This window comes from Ursus arctos, unplaced genomic scaffold, assembly GCF_023065955.2.
Source record: "Ursus arctos isolate Adak ecotype North America unplaced genomic scaffold, UrsArc2.0 scaffold_22, whole genome shotgun sequence".
NCBI classification, from domain to species: domain Eukaryota; kingdom Metazoa; phylum Chordata; class Mammalia; order Carnivora; family Ursidae; genus Ursus; species Ursus arctos.
Genome location: NW_026622897.1, coordinates 12,450,906 through 12,472,624, shown reverse-complemented (window position 1 = coordinate 12,472,624; position 21,719 = coordinate 12,450,906). Strand labels below are relative to the sequence as shown.

The 21,719-nt window shown below is 51.0% G+C and overlaps 1 long non-coding RNA gene across 1 annotated transcript in view; it reads left to right on the top strand.

The window, feature by feature from the left end:
* Positions 1-21,719, top strand: part of LOC123001376 (uncharacterized) — a 64,394-nt gene that overhangs the window by 26,838 nt on the left and 15,837 nt on the right. The gene's annotated exons all lie outside the window — the stretch shown is intronic.

The following is a 21,719-nucleotide window of genomic DNA, read 5'->3' as shown; positions in this document are numbered from 1 at the left end:
AGAGCAGGAACACAGGATTCATTCCTGGTTCTTTACTCTCCACTTTAGTGTGAGGCCTGGCTATCTGTATGTACTTCCCTGCCCTCTGGTTCCAAGAGATAGCCCTGTATCATTCCAATAAAATCCCCTCTCCCGCTCCAGATAGGTCCCTATCCCAAGTCCCTCAGTGGGCTCGGACATAACCATTTCGAGGCCAGCCCTGGTGGTCGGCCGGAGATGGGGGAGCTCTAGCATTCCTTCTGACTCCAGGGGCCAGGCGGGTTCCTGCAGATGTGGACAGGATTGTGATCTTGGGCTGGAAGAAAGGGAAGAGAGGAGGCGGCTCCCACCCCCAGACCATTAGCAATGCCCATATCCCCGGGAGAGTCTTCCTGAAGGACTGCCTCTCTCTCCTACCACCCCCTGCCCAGCCCAGGAAACCCTCACACTGGGTAGGCTCAGCCAAGTGGCTGAGCGATGCCATGTGCCCGCAGCCCTGCCTCTGGCCCTGATTTTTAAGAAGGGGAGGGGAAAAATAACAGAAGGGAAAAAGTGAACATGAGTAATGGGCCTGGAATGAGGCATACGAGATAACACTGAATAATAACACGTCAAAAGCTACAAGATGTATTTTTTTTATTTCCCAATGGAGTTTCCATTGCGCTAATCCATCACTGTAGAGTAGGCAAGATTATGCTTCCCCAAAAAAACTCTGAGAGATAAATGTGAGTAAATTAGGGTTTATTATATTATTTGGGGTGATATAATTTCCAAGCGGGGCCTTATTAAATTACTTCCTCTGGTGCTGACACCTCATGCCTGGGTTTCTGCACCTCCGCTTAGCTCCCCTGTCTGAAGCTGCTTTGTATTTTAATGCTTCTCATCATGTTTTGTGGGGGTGGGGTGCCCATGGAGAGAGCTGGAAGGAAGTGCTGAGTCACTGCTGTGGACCGAGTTTCTTCCTTGCCAGCCTTCCTGTCATCCCACCAACACAAGCTCACGTCACATTGATGCTGGAAAAAATACAGGGACACCCAGCCTACACCCTCATTATATAGGTGGGGAAACTGAGGCCCAAGGAAGAAAAGTGAGTTGCCTTAGGTCGGACACACGGGTAGAGACAGAGTCGAGAGCGGTGCACCATGTGCTGACTCCCAGGCCAGTGCTCACTCTTTGTGTGGGGTCTTTTTGTGCCTGTCAGTCATTTTGGCTAAGGTAGGCCTCAAGCCCAACAGCAGACCCCCATGGCATTTAGGAGTCTGGGTTGTCTACTATCCAGTCTTCCCAGTGACCCAAAGGAGATCTGAGAGAAGACTGTGATCTAGTCTTGGTTGGACCACAAAAAGGCTGTGTGCGCTGAAGCAAGTGACTTCACCTCTCTGAGCTTTCATAGTAAGTATACCATCTTTATAGTAAAAAGGCTTGGAAGAGCTTCCTGGTTTTCAGACTATGTTTTCAAGAGTGGAACTCCGTTTTGGAACCTTATTTGGAACTCTAACATATAAAATAGTGAAATGCGGAGTTACTGTAATTGAAGAAGAAGCCTGGGGTTGGATGACCTCCTTCGGTTTCCCTCCATCTTTCCCACTGTGGTTTGAAGCCACCAGGCCCAGTTTCAGCATCTGACCCTGACCTTGCCCTGTGGTGTTCTCCTGGTATCCTCCCCAGGTCCTGCCCGATCTCCAAAGATGCATACCAGCGTCTCTTCCAGCCTTGAGGTTCTCTGATCAAACTCCACAAGGCCTGTCCCCATAGCCTGTGCGCTCGGTGCCAACACGCATAATTCCACGCTCATCAGCCTCAGGGTTGTGCCGTTTATTAGTTGTGTCACCCTGGGCAAGCCCTTACTTTTAATTTCTCATCGTCTCTGAAATGGGCTAATAATAATCTTGACCTCAGAAGGCAGTGAGGTTTGAATGAGCAAATACATATAAGAGACTTAGCATGGTGTCTAGCATGCTGTAAATTATAGGGATTATTATTTTCTTTATGAATACTACCACCTTGGGTTTTTTTGTTTATATTTTTGTTTTTTTATTTGTTTTGTTTTTGGTGAGGCGTATGTAAGCGCTTACGACACAGTTGATGCTCAACAAAGGGATAAATGGTGACTGTCATTTTTTATTAGCTATTATGATAATAGGCGCCATGGAGGACTGATGGTGGATCCATTCTTGTCCCCACTCTCAAGGAACTCCCAGGTCCTGCTTGTCCACGTGGCCATGAGCACTAATGCTGCCCTGAGCAGGGTCTGGGCTTCCGGAGGGGACACTAGGGGAGCCTGGAGGAGGACAGCATGTGCCCCCACAGAGGGGGTCAGCAAAGGCCTGAGAGAGGCGGACACTCTTCTTAGGACACAACAAATCACGCAAACTGAGTAGTTTATTTATTTATTTATTTATTTATTTATTTATTTAAAAGATTTTATTTATTTATTTGAGGGAGATAGAGACAGCCAGCGAGAGAGGGAACACAAGCAGGGGGAGTGGGAGAGGAAGAAGCAGGCTCATAGCAGAGGAGCCTGATGTGGGGCTCGATCCCATAACGCCAGGATCACGCCCTGAGCCGAAGGCAGACGCCTAACCACTGTGCCACCCAGGCGCCCCTATTTATTTATTTACTTATTTATTTAAAGATTTTATTTATTTATTTGACAGAGATAGAGACAGCCAGCGAGAGAGGGAACACAAGCAGGGGGAGTGGGAGAGGAAGAAGCAGGCTCATAGCGGAGGAGCCTGATGTGGGGCTCTATCCCACAACGCCGGGATCATGCCCTGAGCCGAAGGCAGACGCTTAACCACCGTGCCACCCAGGCGCCCCCATTTATTTTTTTAAAGATTTTATTCATTTATTTGAGAGAGAGTGTGTGAGCGGTGGGGGGAGGGGCAGAGGGAGAGAGAAAAGCAGGCTCCTGGCTGAGCAGGACTCTTTCCCAGGACCCTGGGATCATGGCCTGAGCTGAAGGCAGATGCTTAATGGACTGAGCCACCCGGGCGCCCCGCAAACTGAGTACTTTCAAACAACATCTACAAACTCGCAGAGACAGGCAGTGGGACGGTGGTTGCCAGGGACTGTGGGGAGAGGACAGTGGGGAAGTAGTGTTTGATGGGGACTGAGCTTCTGTTTTGCAAGATAAGACCTGTTCTGGAGATTGGTGGTACGGCAGTCCACAGGTACTTGACACCACTGAGCTGGACATTAAAAAGTGGGGAAGATGGTAAATGTTATGCTATGTGTATTTAGCCACCATTAAAGATAAAGAAGGGGCGCCTGGGTGACACAGCGGTTAAGCGTCTGCCTTCAGCTCAGGGCGTGATTCCGGCGTTCTGGGATCGAGCCCCACATCAAGCTCCTCCGCTATGAGCCTGCTTCTTCCTCCCCCACTCCCGCTGCTTGTGTTCCCTCTCTCGCTGGCTGTCTCTATCGCTGTCGAATAAATAAATAAAATCTTAAAAAAAAAAAAAGATAAAATCATGAGGAAGAAAACAACAAAGCCACTACAACACCTATTTCTGACTTCCCAGTACCGTAGGTGGGGCTCAGAGTATCCACCACGCTGACCTCAGGGTGTTCCCGTGTTCTTGTCTGGGGGAGCTGGGAGAAAATCCGCTTCTGCGCTCATTCAGGTTGTTGGCAGAGGTAGGACTGAGGTCCCATTGTCTTGCCAGCTGTTGGCTGGTGGTCACTCTTAGGCTCCCCCCACCCCTCTACCCCAGGCTGCTTTCAGGTACTGTCCACACGGCCCCCTCCATTTTCAGGCCAGCAGCAGCATGTCGGATCCTCTTGCTTCCTGTGTCTCTGACTTCCCTTCTGTGACCAGCGGGAGAAGCTTTGTTTTGAAAGGGCATGGTGATTAGGTCAGGCCACCGGAATCATCTCTGTCCCTTAAGGTTAATGATTTGGGACTTTGAATACACGTGCAGCATTCCTCACAGCAACACCTAGCTTAGTGTTTGAATTGTTGGGGAGGGGAATTTGGGGAGGCATTTTACAATTTTGCCCACCCTGGCAGGTATCTTTAGAATGGGGATGGAAGGAGACACAGGATTTCCAAGGGTGAAGATGGGCATTCTGGGTAGAGAGCTCCAGAGCAAGGAGGGTGAGGTGGTCCCGAGCCCCAGGGCTGGACGGGGTCTGTGGGGTGGAGGAGGCAGGCTGGTGGGTGTGTGGTGCGGAAGCCTTCGCCCGAACCCTGGACCAGAGCAGTGGGGGAAGTAACAGAAATGTTCTTTGCCCTCCCTATGAGGAGCTTGATTCCTTTCTTCCTTCATTCTGTTATTCTTCATCTGTTCTGTACGTATTATGGAGTACCCACCATGTGCCTGGGCTGTGCTAGATTGGTGGTGTGAGCAAGGTGGGCATGAGCCCTCCCCTCGATGTGCACTTGGAATCCAGAGAGGAGAGACAAGCAAAGAGGAGCCTCCTGTGCAGAGGGGAGTGTAGTGGGAGGGGAGGCATTGGAAGGGCCCTCGCCCCAGGGCCCAGTTTAAAGCGGATGGAGCAGGAGCCCCTTGCCTCCATCGGAAGGTGAAGGGGTGACGAGGCCCCGTGAAGGGCCATCTGGGGATACTTGCCCAGGCCGCTTTTGCCTTTTGCCAGAAGAAGGCCTGCCTGGCACTGGGAGGAGCCCAGAATTGGTCCGAAATGCCCAGTTCTAGGGGAAAGGGATGCAGAAGGACGTACAAAACTGTTTGGTCAGAGTCTGGCCCCTGGAAAGAGCTAAGTGTCTTTTTTCTGGCAGCCGCGGCAAAAGGAGCAATCATCGGAAGGTGGCATTTTGCATTAAAATTGTTCCCATCAGCCAGTGACATTTTCTTGTTCCTTCTGGTCAGGAGACCTTTCAGTGCCACAGATTCAAATGACTCAGGAGTCAGAATTTCTTTCCCTCTGGGGGCGAAGCCAGTCCAGTCACCCTGGGGTGGAATTACAGATTAGCAGAGGTTAAGAAAGCAGATGAACTAGTGACACAGTAAGGACCAAGGGGTGTGCGTGAGGACGCAGAAGAAAGCAAAGTGCACATCTGTGTTCTATGCCTCCGAACTGCTGTGTGTCTGTGAGGGTGGGAGGTCCCTGCAAGTGCATTCATCACTGTGGGGAGAAAGGCCCACAGCTGGGTCTGTGTGTGAGTGTGTGCAGCGAGGAAAGAGGTGAGTGGGTATGCGTGAGCGTGCGCATGTGCAGCCAGCCCCTGTTGGAGCCTGGGCGTGTGTGTGGCCACGCAGCTCATGATGGGTTGTTGCATGGTCCGTCTGAGGGGTAGGTGGCAGTTGGCCCTTCCCTTGGCTCATCGCTCGCCTGCCCATAGCCCTCCTGTCTTGGTGTGAGGGGTCCCACCATATACCCTGCTGTCTAGCCCCAAGCCTGGAGGCCCTTTTCTCCCTTGCTTTCCTCTCAAGTTCAAATTTCTCCTCTTTAGATAGACCTTTGGTTACCAGTTCAGCCAAAATAGCTCCTTTGGCTGTTCTACAGGTATTCTCCATTTTAGCACATACTCCTTTCTTTTCTAACCTTATCTCTGTCGGAACTTATCTTGCTCTGTGGTTGTTTATATGATGGTGTCCTTCCACCCCCTCCAGAATGCAGCTCCCTGAGAGCAGGGATCAGCTTTCATGTTCACTTCCGTATACCCAGGAGGCACTCAGTGAGTGCTTTGTAGAATGAGTGTTAAATGACTTGTTGCCTTGTGTTGCCCCAGGGGCTGACTGAGGTCTTAGAGGAGCTGTTGGAGGTGTTGCTTCAGTGCAAAGGCACTGTGTCACAGAACAAATTAGCACATGAGGGAGTGAGTTCCCTGTCACAGAGAGCATTCAAATAGAGCCTGAGTGAATGCTGTTAGCTTTCCACACCCATGGAGTACTACCTAAGTGCCATATTGTGGGACACAAAGGTTGTCAAGACATGGTCCCAGTGTACCTCCCCAGCCTCACACCTCCTGTCTGCACATGCTGTGATCTCGGCCTGGAAGGCCCTTCCTTTCTTACTTGATGGACACTCATTCTCATCCTTATAGCCTGAGCTCCTGTATTCATGATCTATGAAGTTATCTTTTACTCTCCAGACACAACCGGGTCCCTGACGCTTTGTCACTGCTCCTGGGGCCCTTTTGTGTGCACCTGCTTGCTGTGACCACTTTGGTACACTTGCTTGTGCACCCCTGCATTAGACCCAAACTTCTCGGAGAGGAGGCTTGTAGCTTGGCATCCCTAGGGCACATGGTAGGAGGTCTGGCAGGAAGGTGAAAGGTGCAGGTGCAATAAATGTATCTTCTGTTCTCTGCCCACTCCTCCTGGCCCCTCTGATTTTATGGCCACCAGAGGTTGGTCCTTTCTTGTAACTCCTGGGCTTAGCTTGAGAGCCTCTGATGCCCCCAGGAGAAGACAGTAACCAGATGACTATCCAGACCCCAGGAGAGCCAGTGACTGGTTGGGTACCTTCCCCACGCCTGAGTCATTGGGCAGAGGGACTCAAACTCAGGTCACCAAGGAAGCTTACAAAACTCCTCCCTAATATTGCCCAGATGGATTGTTCTGGGGAGACCCCAGGAAGACACAACACTTTCTGAGAGGCCAGGGCTGGGTGAGGATGGAAAAATCGAGTTCCAGAGATCCCCACTCTCTGTCTGCATTCCACTAGAGATGCAGAGAGCAAAGAATAAGTGGCAGAGGGCCAGGGAGGGGCCCTCTTTGGCTGTCAGCTTGGGCTAGCCCATCCTGAGCCTTCAGGGCAGCTCATTCTTGGGGCAGGCTGCGCTTGTGGGTGTACACGGGCAGCAGAGAGCCTTGGGGAGACCCCGAAGGGTACCACCCTGAACCTGAAGTTGAAAGCCAGGGGTCCAGTGTAACTCTGCCACTTCCTAAGCACACAACCTTTGGTGAGAGTCTCAAATTCATCCAAGCCTTGGTTTCTCATCTACAAAAGAGATTAAGCACTGCCTTGTGCCCTATCTCATTTAATCTTCATGGCATCTCTGTGAGCTAAGTGCCCTTATATTTCCCATCTTACAGATGAGGAAACCGAGGCTTAAGCCAAATAATTTGTGCCTAGCGATGCTGTTAGCCAGTGCTGGGCTTTGAACCAGTTCCCTGGCTAGCTGTGCACACAGGTCCTCAGCCGCTTCTCCACACTGCCTGATAATTCCTGCCAGACCTCGTTCCCAGGCCCAGTGTGAAGATCTGACAGTGCGAGGCTCATGTGTGAGCAGGGTTCGCTTGTGGGACTGTGGCCGTGTGGCTCTGGGTTCAGGGCAGCCACTTCTTCCGGACACGGCTCCCCTCCCCCAGCCAGCTCTCACTGGGCCGCCCCCGGGGGCAGGTGCAGGCTGGTGCCCTCTCTGCCTGCTTCGGCTGCTGCTAAACTTTACACTGGGCTCTGTCATTAGCCCAACAACAAGCTCCCTGTTTGACTAGTCCTGTCCAAATTTGCTCGGCGCGAGCAGGAGCCCATGGTAAGTAAACGGTTTTCTGTTGATATTTGAGCACTAATGAAGAGGCAGTGAGCGGGCCCATTAATAACTGAGGAGATGATTGTGTTTGCAGAAGGCCTGTATACAGCGTGTCCGCCTGCCCAGACAGGGTCCGCCTCCTTATTGATTTCCCAATAAGCCACTGTGGTGCTCTTGTTCTCAGCGTAGGCGGGAGGCATCCTCTGTGCAGGCCCTGGGTTGACTCTCCTTTGCCTGGGTGCCCCGCGACCCCACAGAGGCTCTTCTCAGCCTGCCACTTAGGGGACAGTGGGGGCTTCATTCATTTCTCATTCATTCACTCAACATGCATGAATGGAGCACCTTTTATGCACAGCTCATTCTGCCAGTAGCAAGTCCCTAGCCTTACCTAGAAACAGAGCCTACCCTTGACCTTACCTGGGGGCTTGGTCCCTGATCCCTCTGGGCTGACCTATGGGCAAAAGCTGATGGACCTCTGACCATGCACCAGGTGGTACCTTGTCACCATATGCTGCCCACCAGAGCCTTCTACCCTCATCTTGAACTGACCAATTGCCTGGTCTTTGATGGGAGATGGCCCTCTGGCGGGTCCTGGGGTCGTGTCTTTTCTCCCCATGCTTTTCTTTAGCCTTGAGATCCAACAGGCTCAGTTTGGGAATTTCTGGTTTGGGATAGGATAGTTGATTATGGAGAAGGGCATGGCTAGAGGCCTACTCATCCTACCTGCTGGGAACCTTCCAGATCCTGAGCTCTCCAGGGAGATGTGACAGCAGATCCAGGGCCAGGGCTTCAGGAAGCATGCCAGGCCCCCCAGCCTAAGCCTGGTTTGGGGGGTAATTTCTGGCCTCTTGAAGGGGACAACAGGGTGACCGAGGCTGTATCCTATCTGATGAGCTCATAGTCTGGTAGAGGAGGCTGACCCGTAAAAAATACTTGGCGAAGAAATTATACTGAGAAGCTTGAGTTCAGGGCTGTGGGAGCAGAAAGGAGGATGCTGGAAGGCAGGGAGGACTTCCCAGAAAAGGTGACGTTTGAGCAGGTTCTTTAAGGCTGGGTAGGAGTCTATAGAAGCTACAGTGACTGCTCCCACGGGTGAGGAAGGAAAAGAATGGGGTCTGCCACTGACTGTAGTCTGCAGAGAGATCCAGATTTGTGTCTCCTGACCAGGACAGATTTTTGGTAGAAGGATTTTGTCAGGCAGCTCCTTGAGTTGGCTTGGAGTGAGATGGCCCTAGAGGAACACCGTCCTGGGCTGGGTGTTAGTGCCCATAGCTCTTCCCTCATTGGAGTAGTCCTGAGAAAAGATGAAGTAAGACAGGGGGGTGGGAGTCAGGCCACTCACATGCTCATCTTAGCCTGGCCATTCACTGGGACGGTGACTTCTCTTCTTGGAGCCGTCATTTCCTGATCTGTAGAATGGAGCTGATAATACCTGCCTCCCCAAAAGGGGAGAAACAGTTGGGGTAATAGAACAGAAAGTGCTATAAAGAAAAGTGTTGAGAGCCTGTCAGCATACCAAGAAACACAACCCAAGCATTTGTCCCTGGATAGACACATACATCTCATACACTCTGTTCCCTCCAGCATCATCGTACGAATCTTTTCTTGCTATGGCCCTGAAGGGGCAGGGGGCAGAGCCCATCAACAGACACCTGAGAAAAAACTGTACTGGCAGGCTCTCAGGGCCAGATGGAGATGGCCTTGGTCTTGGGACCAAGAAGTGGGCGAAAAGGATTGAGGAAGATGCCTGAGCTAGTCCTAAGGAAGCCAGCCTTGCATTGTGCCCTTTCTCCCAGGACACAGAGGCCCCGGTAGGGCTGCTGGCTGGAGTACCCTCTACCAGAGGGACCTGAGCTCCTGGTCAGCAGGGCATTCAGAGTTCCCTTAGGGGCCTGGAAGAGTTCTGAAGAGTGAGATGTCAGCCTACGGGGCCTGCTCCCTCAGCCTTTTGTTTGAGCCCCAAACTGCCTCCCTTTGCCGCTCTCATCTTTGGGATCTGCATGAACCCGGGGCTGCAGAGGGGCAGCCTTTCTGCTGGCTGGAATCTCCAGGTTAGTGGATGTTTTTGACCAGATTCTAATGGGGGGAGAGGAGGTGCTGGCCATCGGGATCTCATTTCTCCCACCCTTATTGGCACACTGCCTTGAGCTACTTACCATTGCTCATTGAGAGCTGGAAAGAATGAGCCCTGGCTCCCTTATCAGCTCCTGGTCCCTAACTCCAGGATAGCACAGCTGGGCGAAATGGCAGGTACCACCATGTGAGGCCAAACCCTTGGGGTCTTGCCTGCTGATATGGGACTGGATATTGGGATCAGCCAGCTCTGGAATCACTGGTCCTAACCACCTCCTTCTGGAAACTGGAGAGGAGTGCTAGAATGAAGGGAAAGATCTGAGTCATAGCTGGAATCTTCACAGAGGCGGTACAGGGTGGCCAAGCTTGCATGTAGGCGATGGCGCTGCCCCCCACAGGGGAGCTGTTCGTGGACCCAGAGCCATGCAGACTGCCGAGTCTTGCAGCTCTGGCTCGCTGCCCTGGAACGAGCATATGGCGGCATTGGAGGAATGGTTTCTCCCTTCCTCAGCATTTTGCCGTGTCCCCTATATGGAACTGCAGCTCTCCCTCAGCAGTCCCTAGAATTGCTTCTGCTCTTCCTTCCAGGCCTTCAATCACTTCCTCTCTCCAAATGAGTTGACGAGATGGAAGAGGGGCTCGCACCAGAGTGGCCGGGGCACTCTTCCTCTCTCTCCTGCCAGGGCTGCCCTGTCTGCAGGGTGCCTGCATTTCTCCGCTCCTCGCTGGGGTGATGTCCGCCCCTTAGGGAGAAGACCTGCAGTTCCAAGTGCAAAGTGCAGTTCCAAGTGCAAAGTTCAGTTCCAAGCAAAAGTATGAGGAGCCCAGGTGTGACTGTAGATCCAAGCTGTGCTTGCCCATGCAGCCTTCTCTGCAGGAAGCTCTTGGTTCTTTCTGTCCCTCTGGAGGGCACCACTATTTGAGCCAGGCAGCAGAGGATGGACAAGTTGAGCTGGGGGACAGAGCATGGTTGGGGAAGAAAGTGGCCCAGAGAAGAGCACTAGCAAACGAGCTGGAAGGAGAGGCTGGAGGCAGATCCTGGATGGCCTCGGATGCCAAGCTGAGGACTTTGAACTTTATCAGACACACATGGTGGATGGGGCACCAAAGTTTTGTCACGGCATGGCAAATATCGGAATTGTAGGGGTCTGGAAACGTGACTATGGATTCAGTGGGAGGAGCAAGGGAGGAGCAAGGTGTCACAAGGAACACCAGGGTTTCAAATTCAGTTGCAGGGGAGGTGTGGACGCCATTCCAGCATTCCAACAAGCTGGGAAGTAAACAGGAGGGGTTGGCTGGGGTGCAGACATAAGAAGAACACCAGGTGAAAGGGTGTGGTGAGAGAGCACTGCCACTGAGGACACTCCCAAATGGGGCTCGGAGGGAAGAAGAGGAGTCGGGAAATGCCCAGAGGGATGGGAGCCCCAGAAAGCAGCTGAGCAGTGCCGCTGAAATCAAGGTCCAGGGGTGCTTTGCATGGAGTAAGGGGTGGCCACCCAGAATTGAACTTAAGCTGAAGGGGGTTGTCCAAAGTGAGAAATGCCACTCGGAAGTCAAAGAGGATGAGGACCAAGAACAGCTCTTAGATGTGGTCATTGAGAGGTGGGGACAAGGGATTAGTTTGAGAGGGATGCTCACTCCCAGCTAGACTGGGGCGTTCTCACATTGCCTTCTAAGTTATCCTCTGGTTCTCATGGTAAAGCTCAAGCTCCTTACACAGCATGTGAGAGCCTTCACAATGTTACCCTGCCCATCTTTTCAGCCAGATTTGGATTGGGATGTTGTGTCCCACATGGCCCCCAGCAGTCCAGTGCAGCCAGGCATTTCCTTGTCCTTTGAATATCTTGCTGTGCTTTTGCAAATGCCGAGCCCAGTGTCTGGAATAAACTTCTGTCTCTTCTCTCACTTATAACTCCTGCCCATTGTTAAAGACCCGGCTCGTAGGTCACCTCCTCTAGAAAGGTCACCACCTCCTGGCTGTCTGCTCTTTCCTTGGGCATCATACTGTAGACATTGTAGGTAGTTCACCCATGAGAATTCATGGCAGATCCTGATTTTATCTGGGCATTCACCACTCTCCCACACAGCCTGTGGCTTTAGGGGAAGCTGATTTCCCATGACTCTCAGGCCCCAGGGGTGAGTCTAACTGGTCTTAAATAAACCTTGTCCTCCTGCCAGTGACTGGTTCAGGAATTGGGAATGTACCCCACATTTGGACCAATAAGACACATATAAAGTAGACGAAGAAGCTTCTGGAAAAAGTCTTCTTGCTTCTAGAAGAAAGCCACGGGAAGAGAAAAGTCTTGTGTGCTTCCCACTATCAGGTCTGGAAGTGATGCCTTGAACTGCCTCAACTGATCCTGTCACCGGACTGAAGATGAAGCCAAAGCCAGGGAGAGCACAGAAGAGAGGCAGGAAGAAGCAAGGCTCCTGGTCATGTCATTGAGCCCTTGTGTAAGCCAGGTCTGGATCCTGCCTAGTCTCAGCTTTCTGCTACATAAAATAATACCCTTTCCTTATTTAAGTGATCCTGAATAAGGGTTTTTGTGACTTGTAGCCTAACGTGTGCTGACATAGTTCCAGTAGGACTTTTGGCACCTCCATGAGATCATATCATATTCCAGGCTGGGAGATTTTCATAAACAGGCTGTCATAGTCATAGCTCTGTCCCTGGCTCTTAACACTGTGCCTTGGAATACCAGTTCACAGGTGGATTGAATAAGTGAATGGTTGAACCCTGTGCTCCTTTGGCCATACTCCTTAGGGTGTCCTGCCTCAAAGTCAACTTGTCCAATCCCAAGGCACCTGCCAGACTGCAGTGGAGCCCCAAACTTGGTCTTCAGACCTTCAGAACTCATATGCTTAACCATTGTTACCACAAGTATAAACACTGCCCAAGGGTCTCTGGGTCTGGAGGAACTCTTGTACCACACATGGTTTGCTCAAACCAGCCCTCCTCTGTCCACTTTTGTGTCCTTGACTTGGGCCTAGGTCACTCATCTGGACACCCTCTCTTAAGATAATAGTATTTTAGGGGTCTGGATTTTAGAGGCCATTGGTGCAGCCACAGATCTCTTTGACCCTATGGGCTATTTCCAGTTTGGGGCTATTATGAATCATGCTGCTGTGAACCTTCCTGTACAAGCCTTTGTATGGACATATGTGTTCTTTGTAAGGTTTTGAAGGTTAAATAGGAGCTGACTTGGTTGTTAAAGCCAGAGGAAAACATTTCTGGCAGGGTACACAGTATGTGCAAAAGCTTAGAAGATTAAAGTGCCTGATGTATGAAGGGGATGATAGTAGTTCAGTATTGTAGGGAAGGGGAAAACATCTCTTTTCCTCTGTCTTTGGTTCATTGCCTGAGGCCCTGAAAATTAGACTCACAAAAAGAGTCAGATAAACAGGAGACAAACAGATTTTATTAATATATGTCCTGCATATAGACGGGAGGACTAGTAACTCAGAGGGGTGGGTAGAACTTGGGCTTATATAGCATTTGAACAAAGAGCAATACGTTTGTAGAGAAGTGACAAGACAAAGGAACGGGGGTTTAGGCTCTTAATAGTGGCAGACTGTAGGAAGGTAAATATATGGGGGAAACTAAAGAAATATTAGGGTGGTTTTAGCAAGATTTGTTATGTAGATTACTCTGGTGCCATCTCTGGGCTGATGGGAGTCCAGCATTATTGCCAGTGATTAAGAATCACCCTGTCCTTCCTGGTGGAGAGGAGGCCAAAAAGTCTATCCTGTGTCGCTTTTTAAAAATTGCCTTCAATCCAAAATAATCCATAGGCCAGAGTGGCATGTTTTGAGGAGGCATACTCCGAACCCCTTCAGTTTCTCAGGGGAGTGGGGTAGAGAGGTAGTAGGGGCTGGGCTGCAAAGCTTAAGAAAGACACTCTGAGTGGGGGTGAGGTGAGTTGAATTATATCTTAAAGGCTTTAAGAAAACTCAAAGGCATTCTATAGGAATCAACATGGTCAGATGTGCCTTGTAGAAAGATCCCAGGCTTGTAGCACAGAGAATGGGCTAGCTAGAAAGGTGTTGTATTAGACAAGTGTGGGTTACAAGGTTCTAAATCTAGTCCTCGCTCACGGTGGGGGTGGTTAGAGGGTGGATTGGATAGATTGTGGCTCTGTGTATGTGTGTCCTTGGGGAGGGCAGGGCATGGGGTGTTGAGAGGGTAGCCTAGTGATTCAACCTTGCCTGCAGCCCCATGGACACCCCTTCCCCAATGAGAAGGCAGCCTCCAGCTCTCTTCTCACCCATCCGTGTATGGCTCTCAAGGTTAGCACCATGGGGGTCAGTGCTGTTTAAATGTTGATTACAGAGACTGTGGGAGCTGTTCAGATTTCTAATTAAGATTAAAGAATGTACCTGGCTTATAAATGGTTCTCAGGAATGTATAATTTGATTAGCCTGTTTTCTCTGGGTGCTTTCATTTCTGGATTAGTGAATGTGGTCTCTGACTCCAGGTGGGGCCACTGGCTCACCACACACAAAGTTTGGGACCTTGCAGGGCATTAGGATGGAAGGTAGTTAGGGCAAGAGGAGGAAAGGAAGCCGTGGTCAGCGGGGCACTTCTTCTCTTTTTTCTCATTTTCCTTTTCACTTCTGGACAAGAAGGAAGAATGCCCAGCTTGGGATCAAAGTGTGCCCAAATACTGACTATAAAACCAACGTGCTCACCTGGGCCTCATTTACACTCCTTTATTTCTATCTAAAGGTACAGGAGGCCGGGTCCTCCCACTGCTGAATCCATTCCTCTTGCATCCTCTTTCCCATTTTGAGCCCAGCCAGGGAATCCCTAGCAGGGCTAAGATCTCGTTAGGGAGCACTTCCTGAGGGTCCGTCATAATCACAGGGCAGCTTTAGGGCCCAGTCAAAGGCTGCCTCTTTTCACCAAGCCCTGGGCATTGCCGGTGAGGGGCCAGGCCCACAGTAGGAATCTGGGAAGTCACATCACCCCTGCGTCTGAGGCTCCAGGGAAGTTGCTCTTCATCCTACCCACAGCTCTCCCCTGCCCCTGGCTGCATTCTGACTTGTGACCCCTAGGCACTTTTGCTTCCATGGGTCTCTTCCCCCATGAAAAATAAGTAAGTAAATAACTCTATTTTACCACTGCATGGGTATAAAGACAAATACATTGATATTATGTGTTAAAATGGTTTATTCTATCTGGAAGCTCGTTTGTTTTCTTTTGATTTTCAAAGAAATTAAGACATTTGCTTGGTTCCCCTGATAGGCCCTGGGCCCTGAGCCTCCTGGGACTGATGGATAAGGCAGCCTCCCTCCTCTCCGAAACTTCTGACAGGCAGCATACCTCCCCACCCACTGACCTAGTGACAAGTGGCAGGTCTTGGGGACTCCTCCCTGCAGAAGTCCTCAGAGGAAGCCTGTATTAGTTTTGCCTCAGGCTGTCCCAAGCCTCTCCCTAGCCCCTGCGCACCCTGCTTCTGAAACCAAAGACACTCCTGTAGAGGGGGCTAAAGTTTTCCCACCTCCGACAAGGCCTGCCTCAGATGGCTCTGCTTTCCTGGGCCCCACTGTTTTCTGTTTGAATGAATGTCCACGCTGCTCTCAAACTCCCATGTGACCTCTGGGGGTCTTTGTGCCATGCTCAGCTCCTGCTGGCCAAAGGTTCTGAGAGTGGCTGTAGGAAGCCTGGGGGATGAGGCTGTGGGGAGAGTGTTTAAAGAGGATTCCAGGGTCTCTAACCTAACTTCTACATCAGACCCTTGGGTTGGAGTGGCGAACCTGCCCTCTGAGGGCCTCCCCAGGAGATTCCCTCCCCCTGCACATGAATGTTGGAGGGCCCTAGCGTCAGAAAAGGGCATGAACTCTCCTTGCCCCTCCTTTCTTCTGCCAGGCCTCAGGCTGCTTGCGTCTGTTTCACTCCCACTCAGAATTCAACCAGTGTTGTCAAGCACCGTGGTAGGAATGATGAAGGAGAAAGGGATAGGTGTAGTCCAACCTCTGCTTGGTGGAGTTTAGAGTCTTCTTTCCCAGAGGATGGAGATACCCTCTCTCTGCCACCCTAACCCCCACCCATACAAGAGGCTTGTCTTTTCATGCTTCTATGGAAGAGGTGTAGGGGCTCAGCCCCATTCACCAACTTCTGAAGTTAATAGGAAATATCTCTTGGCAAAAATGCTTATTGACAGAAAAATGCTGAATTTTAAGAAAGCAACATGAGAAACAGTGCAGGCAAGAATTGCATGCATTTGAAGAAATGAGTCTAGACACACTAAGAAAGTGAGCTGGGAAGTACTGCACAAGATCTGGAGAGGGCAGCCATGGGCTGCTGCCTTAGCATGGCCACTGACCAGTTAAGGTGTGACCTAGACCAAATCCCTTGACACCTCTGAGCCTCTGTGGCTCCTTAGGACCTACTGAGATAATGTATGTTTCAGCACTTTGTAAATGGTAATGAACTCTGCATATCATTCACTGTTATTTTTCTAAGTATTGCTGTGGTTATTCTAAGGGGAACCATCTAGAAGAAGCTGAGCACTAGGGAAATCTGGAAGGTGGAGTTTGGCTCTGCTTCCACCTGGCTGTGTGGCGTATGGAGATCCTTCGCCGGTCTCATCCTTATAATCATCACTCCATAAAGGTGAGAGAAAGGACTACAACCTATTCAGGCTGGGTTTAGGACTTCCAGGGCAGTCTAACTCAAGAGCACAAGACCAGGTTCTGCCAGAATTTCTGCTTGGTACATCCAGAACCCACTTGAGTTCAGTTTGTGCCACCCTGTCCTTCAGCCCTGGCCTGGCCTTAAAGGAGGTAGGGATTGGGCACCAGAGTCTCTGGTCAAGGGGGGTGTCGTTTTGGAGGCAGCTGGGGACAAATCCTACAAGACTGAGGAAGACAGATTGCTTGGGTCTATGCAGCGTCAGTACTAGGAGCCACCTTGTCCCATTCCCCCATCCACTCCTACATGGCCAAAACCTAGGGCTTCTCCTCAGTGATGCCTTCCTGGGATGGATACATCTGCAGTTAGTTTTGTCTTGTACCCCGCTCTTCCTCCCTCCCGGTCTCTGTCCTCGCATCCGGAACTGCAGAGGGCCTGGGAAAAGGAACAGAGAGACAGGAGGGGTGGGAGGAGGCCTGGCTGCCCGGTTCTCGGGGTCTCTGAGCCCCGCCCAGCCGCTGCTGAGCCGCTGCTGAGCAGGCTGGCAAGGGGATGCTCTGGGCTTCCCGTGCTGTTTGGAAAGCGTGTTGGGATGGGGCTAATGATAATTAACACTTGGGGCGCGTTTTGTCTTCGAAGTGCTTTACAAACACGACCTAATTAGCCCGCGGGGAGGAGCGGCGCCACGGAAACGCTTGCTTTATTATTCATTTCTATACTGTCTGGAGCGCACAGGGCGGCGCGTGAGTGTTGGCAGAGAGGATGCTCTGGTTGGGGCACCTCCTCCCAGCACCTCCCCCCAGCCCCAGCTTTTGGGGTGGGGGGGGTGGGGGCGCTGCAAGGCTGAGTGCAACTCCGCCTAGTTCAGCCTCTTCTGACGCATCTCATTTAATCTCTGTGGCAATCTAGAAAAATTTGTAGGCTTTGGGGCTCAGAGAGGCTAAGTGACTTGTCCAAGACCACACAGCTGATAGCGGGGCACTGAGACTCAAGCCTCAAAGCTCCAGGTCTTCACCATCTCCCCGGGTGGATCTGGGCATCCCATGGGCTCGGCTTCCGGGCGCAGTGGCGAAGGCTGGTGGAGGCTGGCGAAGGCGGTGGCTGGCGGCTAGCGGCAGTGCCCGCGCGTGCTTCCCTGGCTGGCCGAAACTGTTGCCAGCGCAAAGCTCCCCGCTACACCTGAGCGGGGGACAGATGTGCATCAATATTTATTCGGAACTCCCAGGAAACCTGGATGAAGTGTAATTATCTCAGCTCAATCAGCTCGGATTAGCATAACATCAAGTCACCCATCAGACGAAGGGTTTGATTTCGGGGATCAAAGCGCCGCGCTGTAGCCGCTGATTAATCGGGGAGAAGAGAGCGGCAAGAAGAAAGCTGTGCGGGCTCTGCAAGTCGCAGCTGCACCGCTTTGATGCGCGGATTTTGCCAAGTTAACTTTCGTGGCCCGCTCGGCGCTCGCCCCCGCCGCTTCCCAGACCCACTGCACCCGCCAGGTCTCCGGGTTTCACCGCCGCTGCTTGGGCATCAGGTCGCCAGCTCTAACATAAACCGCGACCCGTGCCCATCCTGGGGCTGTGCTGTGAAGCGGGGTGCTTATCTGTTGATTTTCTGCCGGGAAGTGCAGGGCACTTCGGGACTTGCCCATGGGGACCCCAGCAGCACTGAACGTTCTTTGGAGGCTTCCCCAAGGCTGAGCACAGGAGTGAGATGCCAGCGTTCAAGCCTTTCTCCAGAACTCGCCTGTTTTCTTGATTGTTTTGTTACAATCTATTTCCCCTACCGGGATGCCCTTCTGTCCATTTCTTTCCCTAACAGACTCGAACATCTTGAACACTCAGCACAAACGCATCTCGTCTTAGGCTTCCAGTCATCGCCTGAGCTAGGGTAGCCTCTGTTGTGGCTCAGTGGCACTGTGCTGTCACCACCATTTGGATAGTGCTCCCCCACACCCCCCAGACTTTGCACTGACCACTGGGAGGGACCCTGGGAGCCCTGGAGAAAAACATTTTCTGGAGGATACGGTTGCACAACAGGGTTAGATTTCACTGATAATCCATAGGGACTCCCCTCCTAATTTACCCTGTCTCCCCCTTCCCCCCCACCAGCGGTCCCGAGGGCAGGAACTCTGTTATATCCATGTTTGTGTCCTTTTGGATACAATCCTTGGCCCCAGACAGTTGTGTATTTTAGCTCTTGCCCTTTGCCAGTGCTGTTTACTTGACCAAGTCCCTTGACCCCCCCCCCCCCCAGGAACTCAGACTGTCGGGAAGCAAAGGTCTTTGTGACTGTGATGTTCTGTGTTCTGTGATCTTCTGATGCATCTCATTTTAACCCTGTTCAGTGAAGCCATTCCCAGGGGACAGTACCCTAGTAGGTGTCAGAGGAGCCTGGAATCTTAAGATTGAAGGGAAGCTCACAGACCCCTTCCTCATCCTCTCGACAACTTGTCTTCATCCTTTACTCGAAAGGAATGGGAGAGTGGAATGGGGCTCCTGAGGGTTTGCCCTGCAGCGGGCTCACGTGGGAGCTTGCTCAGCATGGTGGGCACAGGGAAACTGAAGGACCTGAGCAGCTACTCTTCTACTCTCGCTCTGGCTGATAGGATGAAGGCATCAGCCATGGCATCATCCAGAGTGTCTGGACACCAGGATTCTTCCTGCTGGAAGCACCTGGAGAATAGTGGAGACCCAGAGGGTCTCCAAGCTGAGACATGTATGTATCCATTGGTGTTCTTGTCTGGAGTGTAACCCCACCCTTGAGGGCAGGGACTATCTCTGTTTTATTTCCTGCTGTGCCCCAGAATCAAAGTTCAGTGCCTGGCACATAGGGACTCAATATATAGATGTAGAATAAATTTAAGAAGAAATGAATGGAAGAGGGAGGAAGAAAAGAAAGAAGGAAAGAAGGAAGGGGGGATTAAAGGATTGCCTGTCCTGGCAGGGGGCAGAGTCTTGAGGGTGGGAGGGCATATGCCCAGTATACTGGCAGAAACATGATTTATCTCCATTTCAAATCTCTGCCATGCAACATCGTGGATTTTTCTCTCCCCTTTAATTAAGAACTAAATATAGATCTTAATTAAGACACTGATGAATTTAATTTAGAGTGGCATTAGGGCCTTCACTTGCAGAGCTCAATGCCGTGTTTGTATAATGTGGGATATAAGCTAAATGAGTGCTTGCTTGTTACCACCATAAATAATTCCCTTGCAAATCCCTTTTGAAGCATTGCTAACACTAATCCGCCCCCATCTAGAGGATGCTCTTGGATGCCCACTGCCTAGCCCCTCTTCATTTGTCTCCCTCCCAAGGAGGACCCATCTTGTCCCCCCTGCTCTGCCCAAGCTGGCATCCTCCTCTCCCCCCTTCAGCAGCCTTGCTCACTTCTGTCTTTGTTCGTACAAGTCCCTCTGCTGGGAATGCCTTTTCCTGACTTCTTCCTCCAGGTCTGTCAGGAGAACTCCTCCCCTTCCCTCAAGTTCCAGTGCAAGTGCGTGGAGTCAGGGAAGCCCCCTCTGCTCTGTCACCTTGTCTCCTGATTGCTAAGCATGTGAGGTGTGAGCTCCAAACACCCGGAGGGTCCTGTTGAGCCCAACGCTTTGGCTGTGTGCTGTTATTTCATTACCCATGTTGTCTCCCCTCCACCCAAACTGAGTTATGAACGACAAGCCTGGGGCCTGTGCACAGTAGGAAGTGGGACTGTGGCTTTCATCCATGGAACTCAAGGAGCCACCCCTCCCGTCTCAAGCCTGGATGCCAGGCACTGTGCTGGGACCTGGGAGACCCTTCTGATTTCTGCAGTGTGTCAGGGCACGGCAAGGGCAGGCAAGTCCAACTGTGTTGTGTGGAGGGGCAGAATGTGACTTGGGCCCATTTCATCCATTGTTCGGGCTCCCATCTGATGCTAGGAGAGTGAGTCAGCGTGGTGATTAAGAGCTGTAGCTGTAGAATCTGTAGTCTCGTCTGGACTTGGTTACCTTATCTAAAAAATAGGGATGTCATGAGACTAAATGGAATTTTGCTTTCAGTGCCGTGCATGGCACATAGGAAGTGCCCAGGAAACGGTGGTGATGTTGATGATGGTGTTCGGTTGACATGCTAACTTAGCTGGAGATTGGGCAGCTGCAGTCCAATGAAGGAGCAGAACGTATCATTCATGCTTGGTTTGTAAGAAAGTTGGGGTATAGGGAATGATTGGCCTCTCCAGGAACTCCATGCCTTTTGTCCACATTGCCTGTGGCTCTGTGCCCTTCCACTGGCCTCTGTACTTCTCACCTGTGAAATGATGGAGTGGGATAGAGTGATTTCACCCCTGCCCCCCACCCCACCACCTCTTTATAGTCTTGGGCGATTCAGTTCCCTGGCTCCTCCACCCCCTTTCCTTACCTTGCACTAGTACAATTTCATCACAAGTGTCTAGAGAGTGGGGACTTTGTTTTTCAAGCATCTGCCCTGCAGTGCCAGGCACACTGTTCTTTCATGTGGCAAGTGGGAATTCTCTGTGATTTGATGGACTGAAAAATTTCCCTGAGCCTCCTGCCCTGCTGTGGCACTGCTGTCCTAGGCTTTGCACAAAAGGTGTACCTTTTGAGATTTGTGGAATCAGTTCCCTTCTTTCTCTCATCGCTAGCACATATCGAACACATTCTGTGAGGGTCCAGCCTAGCATTTCTCAGCTTCAGCACTCTTGCCATTTGGGGCCAGATAATTCTTTATTGTGGGGGGTTGTCCTGTGCATTGCGCAGTATTTAGCAGCACCCCTGATCTCTACCCACTAGATACCAGTAGCAAATCCTCTCTTCCAAATGTGAGAACCCAGATGTTTGGAGACATTGTCAAATGTTCCCTGGGGGACAAATTGTCCCCGGTTGGAAACCATTGTGTTATACAAAGCACCGGCCATATGCATTACCTTATTTATCTACTTGCCAAACTTGACTGTAGATACTATCCTAATGCTCATTGTGTAGACGAGGAAACAGACTGAGTAGGGGTTCTGGAATCGGGCATAGTGTCATTCGGAAGCTGGGTACTCATTAACCTCCGTTAGCTTCAGTTTCTCACCTTTAATATGTTGATAATCATACTTTGCTCTCAGTGTTATTGTCAAGTTCTCAGTACAGTGCTTGACATTTGGTGAGCATTCAATAAATATTACCAAATATTCTTTTGTAGATGCACATTCGAATTCAACAACCATTTTGAATGCCTACTATGTGCCTGTAATAGCAACAATATTTACTGAATACTCACTATACGGGAGAAACTGTTTAAATGTATTAACTCATTTGACCCTCATAGCAATCCTACACGGTGTTATTCTTATTATTCAGATGAGCAGAAGTACAGAGAGTTAAATAGCTAGGTAGTAGTGTGAGATGGGGATTCGAACCCACGACAGTGTGGCTCCAGAGTGCGTACTTTTTAGTACTGCACCATGCTGTGGTCCCAAGCTCTCAGTGGGAACTTCCATGCTCATGTCACTATGAGCCCCATCTCCAGAGACACCTCTTTCTAGAACCGCACTATCTAGTTGGGTAGCCACTGGCCATATGTGACTGTTTAAAATTAATTAAAATGTAAAATTCAG